The 8,018-nt window shown below is 38.8% G+C and overlaps 1 protein-coding gene and 1 pseudogene across 1 annotated transcript in view; one reads left to right on the forward strand and one right to left on the reverse strand.

Annotated features, from left to right (window-relative positions):
• F13A1 (coagulation factor XIII A chain) overlaps positions 1-8,018 on the forward strand; it is a 407,127-nt gene that overhangs the window by 158,361 nt on the left and 240,748 nt on the right. The gene's annotated exons all lie outside the window — the stretch shown is intronic.
• LOC138173473 (E3 ubiquitin-protein ligase TM129-like) lies at positions 2,578-3,783 on the reverse strand (annotated as a pseudogene).

Raw genomic sequence — 8,018 nt, forward strand, 5'->3', positions numbered from 1 at the left:
TCCAGCACTTTTCACCACTGCACCCCCAGCTAGCCACTGGTTTGGTAGTAGCATGGCTGAGACTAGAAACAAGTCCTCCTGATTCTCATTCCAGTTCCTTTTCAACTACATGGAACTGTTATACTAGTAAGGATCAAGAAATATGGGTATACAATGCAACCCAAATTAAAAGGAAAGCAGAAAACTGGGGTGGTGTTGGCGGGCAGTTTGCAACAAATATCTCTGATAAAGGCCCTATTTCTTCAAATGAGGACTGAGTCAAATTTATAAAAATGCAAATCATTCCCCAGTTGATAAATGGACAAAAGACAGGAAAAGGTAGTTTTCAAACAAAGAAATCAAAGCTGTATATAATATTATGAAAAAAAAAATGCTCCAAATCACTATTGAGGAGAGAAATGCAAATGAAAACAACTCCGCGGTATCATCCCACACCTATCAGATTGACAAATATGAGGGGAAAAAAAAGAAAAATGATCAATGTTGGAGGGGATGTGGGAAAACTGGGATACTAATGCACTGTTGGTGGAGTGGTAAACTGACCTAACCATGCTGGAGAACAATTTGGAACTATGCCCAAAGTGTTATAAACTGTGCATACCCTTTGATCCAGAAATACCACTATTAGGTCTGTATCCCAAAGACATTCCAAAAAAAGGGTAAATACCTATTTGTACAAAAATATTTATAGCAGCTCTTTTTGTGGTGGCTAAGAACTGGAAATCAAAAGGATGCTTATCAATTGGGGAATGGTTAAATAAGCTGTGGTATATGATTGTAATGGAATATTATTGTGGGATAAGAAATGACAAGCAGAATGATTTCAGAAAAACCTGGAACAACATATATGAACTGATGAAAAGTGAAGTGAACAGAACTAGGAGAATATTGTACACAGTAATAGCAATATTGTACAGTGAGGAAGTGTGAACGTCTTAGCATTCTTCTTGGCAATACAGTGATCCAAGACAATCCCAAAGGATTCATGATGAAGCATGTTATCTGCCTCCAGAGAAAAAACTGATACTGTCTGAATGCAGACTGAAGCATGCTATCTTTCTTTTCTTTATTTCTTTCTTCTTTCCTTCCTTCTTTCCTTCCTTCTTCTATTTGAATTTTCTTGTACAAAATGACCAATATGGAAATATTTTTCATGATTGCATATATATATCGAATTGCTTACCATCTCAAGGAAGGAAGAGGAGAGGGAGGGGAGGAAAGAGGGATAGAATTTGGAATTCAAAACTTTTTTAAAATATTAAAAATTGTTTCAACATGTAATTGGGGAAAAAAGGTTTCTTTTTTGTTTCCTACTCTTTATTGGAATGAGAGAGCTCATACCTTTATACTAAGGGATTCTCTTTCTATTGCCTAACATGGTTAATATGAGTAAACAGGAGTAACAATCAACATGACTAGAAATACTGCATCCCTTGCAAAGAAGGGAAGAGCTTTCTTGGTATTTAGGCAATGAAATAGATAGCTTTCATCCCAAAGTTGTAGGCTTTTGTATCTTACTGAGATGATTTTAGTCTTGTCCTTGAAAATTCCTTAGAGGAAAAAGAAATTGAATACCTTTACGGTATATTTTTATATTATAGATAATTAGGGTGTTTGCTCCTGTCCCTAACAGCTGTACTGAGAAGCAACTTTAAACACTGTGGCCAACCCAAAGGACTGAGCTATGCAGCTGTAGTTTGGAGGTGAGGTGGCAGAAAGAGTTGCATTTAAAACTATGGTTACTGAAGCTGTGGAAATTGTATTTTGCTGTATTTAGCAGAATTTAGCCCTCTTTCCCTGTGACCTACAATGGATTATGTGGTATAAAACATGTGGGTAGGAAGGAATACAAGAATGGGAGAAATAGGAAGGGAGAGGCAAGAGGAAGGGAGTACAGGGTTGGGGCAGGACACACAGAGATCACATACAACAGAAACTAGAATTAAACTTCCCACTGAAATGATGCCAGTTTGATAAGTGCAGGCCTAGAAGCCATGCCTGTCCTATACATTTGTGAGGGCAGGTACAGGGCCAAAATGTGAGTGAGGAAGTCCCAGAAAATTATATGTACTTGTGCAAAAATTCATAAAAACAAAACTTTTAAAAACAGCTTCAGTAAAGGAAAGCTCAGTCCCTGTCAGGGAGTGTCTGACTTGTTACTTCAAACAAACAAACAAATGAAAAAAACTAGCCCTTTCCTAGTTTAGTGATACAGAGGATGATGGGCAATTGCCTTAGAATCCTTCACTACGTATGAAGTGTGGAGAGAGAGAGAGAGAGGGCAGGGGCAGGGTTAAGGCGTCACATCTTCCTTTCAAAGTCTGGAAGTTAAAGCCATGCCCTGCCTCTCCTCCCTCCCTTTATTTGGGAAGAAGGTGAAATGAGCAACCTCCAGAGAAGAGCTGGTGTTTGGAGGGAAAGGACAGGCTGGAGGAGCTTAGAGGAGGAAATGCTGAGGTTTGACGAGTTCCCAAACAGAAGGGGGATGGCAATAATGAGATGGGCCTTTGCCAAAGAGTTCAAAAACTGCTCACCCACAGGAGCTGACCCCAGGAGCACATCCTTGCTCAAGGAAGGTCAATGGATGATGCCAACATCCAGAATGCAGAATTTGGCCCTGCCGGTGGGGTAAGGCATTTGGCTGGAGAGCCAGGTCTCTGGGTGCTGCTGATCCTGGTCCTGGCAGCTGGTGAACCACTCCACCATGTATGTCAGACACCACTTGGGGAGGCAGTAACACTGCTGGCACTTGCCTTGGTCCGATTCTTGGCAGTTCTTCACCAGCTTAATGTTGGCACTTTATCTGCATGTAGCCAATGTGGGCCTTCAGCTCCTTGGTTGCTGGGAATGGAATCAAGGTGAATTGATTTCCAGGAAGGATGAAAATGTTTCCAAAAACAAGTCACAGAGACTCTGGTGGATTACCACGTGGGCGGCACTGTGCACAGGGGAACGGGGTTTCTCACAGGGCTCATCATATTCTGTAGAATTCAGCCAAATGTCAAATACTTTGAGGAAGTGATTGACGATGACCACTCAGATGTTAAGAAAGTGGACGGGCAGATTGGAGTCTGGAGAGAGCTTATCCTGGCATTTGTCTGTCACCGTCCATAGACGTCCTGCTGCTGAGCCACCTGGATGTCACCAGGTATGGCCACATGTGGTCACCTTCATCACCCAGGTGTTTGGTCACAATCACCTGGACACCAGGAGCCCCCTTGGCAAACTTGTCAATGTATCCGAACTCTGTGTTGAAGAAAGATGCCACTACTCGCCAACTGGACTGAGGAAGGGCATGGAGTGCCAGAGTTCTGGCTAGCTGTGGGGGTCCCATGTGTTTTGGGATCAGTAGTAATTGATGGTGTAAGTGGTGGTGGGGAAAGAGACCGAAAGTATAAGAAACAGCTTCCAGTCTTTGGGGGCCTGGTTGAAATACTACAGAGATGTTTTTCACACCCTCCAAGGCACCAGGGGATGGACAATCATGGTGACCCTGGTCCTGCACTGGTGGCATTGGACAAAAACCATGTCCTTGATGTCCAGGCAGCCGAACAGTAGGTTGTGCATGGTCAGCCCCTCTGCGTAGAACTGTTTGGGTATGAAGACAAAGCAGAAGGAGAACACAATGTCTGGCAGGGTGAAGGTCACCTCAGAACTCCATGCTGGTCCTCTGGCGTTGTCTAGCTGCTCTGGCTGAGAGGTAGCCCAGCCTGGTGGGGTTCCTCCAGAGAAGAGCCAGAAGACAATGTTATTAAAAAACAAAAACAAACAAAAAACGAGCATGTTAGCTGCACATTGCACCACATATTAAGCAACAGTCCTTTAGGGAACTCTAGAAAAAAAAAAGAAACTTTAATAGAAGCTAGACTATTTTTGATGCTTCAAAAGATCTATCTGCCTTCAACAGGTAGGGCACTCTATACACCAACAAGAATTACAAATCCTCTACAACCTAGCAGGCATCTTCATGAGTTGTTATGGACAAAACAAAACACATGCTCTTAGGGCCACCTTCTGATGATTACCCTTGATAAATGTAGCTAGGCTGGTCCTTAGAGGACATCACCATTCCCACACTTGGAGACATTCTAGTTTGAATATATTATTTATTTATTCTAAACTGTGTTTTTTTTCCTTTTAAAATTTTAATTTCTAGAGTCTCTCCCTCTCATCCACTGCTCCCCTACCCACTGAGAAGGCAAATAATATATCAGTCATACATGTGGAATCATGCAAAATATATTTCCATATTAGTCATATCATACAAAACAGCAAAAAAATGTGAAAGGAAGAAAATTATATTTCAATATATACTCAGAGTTCATCAGTTCCCTCTCTGGATGTGACTTTTTTTTTTCCATCATGAGTCCTTTGCAATTGTCTTGGATTGCTGTATTGATTAGAATAACCAAGTCTTTTATTGTTGATCATCATTGTAATATTGCTGTTACTGTGCATAATGATTTCTTAGTGCTTCTCACTTCATTTTTTGTATCAGTTCAAATAGGTCTTGCCATATTTTTCTGAAACCACCCTTGTTATTTTTTCTAGCACGATAGTATTCCATCAAAATCACATGCCACAGCTTGTTCAGTCATTCCCCAATTGATGAACATCCCCTTCATTTCCAATTCTTTGACATCACAAAAAGAACTGCTATAAATATTTTTGTACATGTGGGTCCTTCTTTTTTATGATCTCTTTGAGATACAGAACTAATAGTGGTATTGCTGAATCAAAGAGTATGCAGTTTTATAGCCATTGAGCATAGCTTGAAACATTTCTGATGAGAGGGAGGTTCAATCATTGCCTGCCATTGCACCATTTTCCTCTCTACTATAAAAGCTGTTTTTATATGAGACAATTTTAATATGAGACACACCTCTTACATATGAGACAATTTTTCCCAGTTGACCTTCTTCCTTCTCCCAGTGCATCCATTTTTTCTCATTCTTACTATTTTTTCTTCTGGAGATCATTCCAACATAAGTGACTCACATCCATGCCTTCTGTCTATGCAGACTCTTTCTAACTGCCCTAATAATGATAAAGTTCTTAGGAATTATATGTATCATTTTTCCACATAGGAATATAAACAATTTAACTTTATTCAGTCCCTTATGATTACTCTTTCTTTTTACCTTTTTATATTTTTCTTAAGTCTTGAATCTGAAAACCAAATTTTCTGTCATTTCATCAGGAATGTTGAAAGTCCTCTATTTCATTAAATATCCATTTTCCTCCTAAAGGATTATACTCAGTTCTGCTGGGTAGGTTGTTCTTGGTTAGAATCCTAGTTCCTTTGCCTTCTAGAATATCATATTCCAAGCCCTCCATGCCTTTCACATGGAGTTTGCTAAATCTTGTGTGATCATGACTGTAGCTCCATATTTTAATTGTTTCTTTCTGGTTGTTTTCAATACTTCTTCCTTGACTTAGGAGGTTTGAAATTAGACTATCATATTCCTGGGAGTTTTCATCTGAGATCTCTTTCAGGAGGTGACAAATGAATTCTTTCATTTATCCTCTTCATCTAGGATATTAAGGCAGTTTTCCTTGATGATGATGTTTTAAAGATGATGTCTAGGCTCTTTTTTTTGATAATGGCTGTCAGGTAGTCCAATAATTCATCTTTCCTGGATCTATTTTCCAGGTAAGTTGTTTTTCCAAAGAGATATTTCACATTTCCTTTTATTTTTGCATTCTTGTTGACTTTTGTTTTGTTTTTGTTTGTTTGTTTAAGTCTCATGAAGTAATTAGCTTCCACTTGCCCATTTCTAAGACTTTCTAGTTTGGTAAGACTTGCCAGAGGCTATGTACCACTATCAGAGCCTCCAAGAACCCAAGGTCATTGTCAAGCTGTGATGACAAGCCTAAGTAGAACTTCACTGGAGTAACAGAAACATTATTAATTAATACTTATTAAAAACAGATAATCCTTGGGACAATGAGATTCTTTTGAACTGATTCCAGTGAACATATTCACCCTACCTCCCAAGCGCCAACTTGAAAATATTCCTTTTGTCCATGCCCTCCCCTTTCCAGTTGCAATTCTGACATTCTCCCAACACTTCTCTTCCCTTCAATTTCTCACCACTTCCAAAACACCCCCACTAATGTTTCTCCCTCATGAGAATACTTTCCTGAAATAGGGGGTTTATTCTACTTGCTTGAACTTTGGGCCTAGCATTGAAATGAGAAGCCTTGACCTACCTAGAAATTGCCCTACAGACTTTCCTTCTCTACATTATGAATTGGTGGTCAGTGACATCTATAAAATAAGACAGTAAAATCAAGAATCTTTTTGGATCAATAGCCACTTCAAAAAATATATATACTTGTGGGGATTTTTTTCTTCACTAAGAAAAAAGGTGACATCATAGCAAAACAAAAATATGCAAGGGAAATTGCTTTATCTGGAGATTTTTGAACAATTATTGTACATTTTTTAAAACCTGACCTGAAGTTTTATCAGTATAGAAACCTTGCTGTGAACAAACTCTTTTATTAGTGCATATTGGCACCTTCTCTGAAATTATAGTGTTAGTTGTTTGGGCACTGAAAAGTTATGTTTTACCCAGCTAGGGTCAAAAGCCCAGGATGTGTCAGAAGAGAGTCCTAATCTAGGTCTGTACAATTCTTACCACACTTCTTATATCATACTTCCCCTTTCCTACCAGTGAATTCTTTCCAGGGCCTCCATTTTGAATAGGGGCTTGGGACTGCAGTGTTTCATTCCCCTCATGTCTGTGCTTCTGACTTTCTCACTTAGCCACCCTCTTCCCACAAATATATCTCTCCCCCCCCACTTTTAAATTCTCTTTTATGTATTTTCTTCCCCGTTAGAATATAAGTCCCTTGAGGGTAGGAACTGTCTTTATTTTTGCTTAGATTTGCCTCCCTGGTGTTTAGCTCTGATCCTGGCACATGGTAAGAACTTAAATGTTAATTGTCTGCTTGCCTAAGTTAGCCTAATATAGTGTATGTTAAAGTTGTTAAGTTCTTAGTCTTTGTCTCTCCATCTTCCGTAGTCTTTTCATCTTTAAGCATCCCCTTGTTTACACTGCCCTATAGCAAGTTAATAGGATATAGATTACCTTTAAACATCCTGGTCTTATGTAGTTGTTTTTTCATTGGTGATAACATTTTTTAAAGGGCATCCACATTTTAAGAAATAGCTATGGCACTTTAGGCATGCAGATGTTTTTATTTTATTTATTATTTTATATTCATCTTATATCATAACTTCCCATGTCTTATTAAACTAGGTTTTGTTCATAGATACTCTTCTAATTTCTCTTGTCTAGATAATTGAATTTTGCATTGTTTAAAGGCAAAGAGAGAAGTTTCTTCATTAAGGTTGAACATAGATACATACTTAACGTATTTATTCATTTCTACAGTGAGCCCCAAGACATTGCAATTCTAGAAATTAATTTTTTACACTGAAGTCCTAAGTCCTGTACCTAATTTTCTCAGGAAATAATCAGCACACATGATAAAATCAGACTTTCCCTCAGGATGTTCAGTGATTTGCCAAAATAGTTGGTTTTAATCTTGTCATATACAACTAAGCTGACAACTTAAATATGAAATGTTTCAATAGTCAATCATGCTGGCTCTTTTTGTGTTAGTTAAGAATTAGAAATTGAGAGAATGCTTATCAATTTAGGAATGGCTAAACAAGCTGTGATTGTGATGAATTAGTATTGTGCTATAAGAAATGACAACAGGATGATTTCAGAAAAACCTGGAAAGACTTGCTAATGCAAAGTGAAGTGAGTGGAACCAGGAGAACATTGTACAAAGTAACAGCAATACCCTACAGTGAAGAATTGTGAATGACTTAGCTATTCTCAGCAATACAATGATCCAAGATAATCCCAAAGGACTCATGATGAAGCATGCTATCCACCTTCAGAGAAAGAACTGATACTGTCTGAATACAGACTGAAGCATGCTATTATTCCTTTCCTTCCTTCCTTCCTTCCTTCCTTCCTTCCTTCCTTCCTTCCTTC

This window comes from Petaurus breviceps, unplaced genomic scaffold (assembly GCF_028583685.1).
Source record: "Petaurus breviceps papuanus isolate PSGF00001 unplaced genomic scaffold, PetGlider_PUasm1.0 582, whole genome shotgun sequence".
NCBI classification, from domain to species: domain Eukaryota; kingdom Metazoa; phylum Chordata; class Mammalia; order Diprotodontia; family Petauridae; genus Petaurus; species Petaurus breviceps.